Source organism: Elephantulus edwardii, unplaced genomic scaffold (genome assembly GCF_000299155.1).
Source record: "Elephantulus edwardii isolate Elephantulus edwardi_28Jun2011 unplaced genomic scaffold, EleEdw1.0 scaffold00058, whole genome shotgun sequence".
Lineage (NCBI taxonomy): Eukaryota > Metazoa > Chordata > Mammalia > Macroscelidea > Macroscelididae > Elephantulus > Elephantulus edwardii.
In genome coordinates, this window is record NW_006399808.1 from 9,098,784 (window position 1) to 9,099,355 (window position 572).

The 572-nt window shown below is 43.4% G+C and overlaps 1 protein-coding gene across 1 annotated transcript in view; it reads right to left on the reverse strand.

Moving 5' to 3' along the window:
* Positions 1 to 572, reverse strand: part of PLAU (plasminogen activator, urokinase) — a 71,879-nt gene that overhangs the window by 31,482 nt on the left and 39,825 nt on the right. The window lies entirely within an intron of this gene.

Here is a 572-nt window from a genome sequence, read left to right on the forward strand (position 1 = left end):
ATGTCAGATGAAGCTTCAGAATCCTTGCTTTCAAGGAGCATCCTGGTTTAACCCTCTCCAGGATTAACTTGTTCATTCTCTTAGCAGTCCTTGGCTTAGTCAACACTCTTCTCCAGCACCACAGCTCTTAGGCTTCAACTCTCCATCCATCCATCCTCCCTAGTCATTGTTCAGCTCTCTGATGCATAGAAAGTGATTGCAAAGACCATGACCTGAATCAGGAGCACCTCCAGACTGACATCAATACCCTTTAGTACTTTGGAGAGGTCTCTGACAGCAGACTTTCCCAAAGAAATACGTCTTTTAATTTCCTGGCTGCTGGTGACAAGAAGGTTGATTGTGGAGCCAAGCAAACTAAAGCTGTGAAAATCTCAATCTCTTCACCATCTTTAATGATGCTGTCAATTGGCCCAGTGGTGAGAATCTTTGCTTTTATGATATTGAGCTTCATTCCATATTGAAGGCTGCAGTCCTTGACTTTCTAAAGCAAGTGCTTCAGGTTCTCTTCAGTTTCAGCAAGCAGAGTTGTGTCATCTGCATAACGCAGATTGTTGATAGATCTTCCACCAATC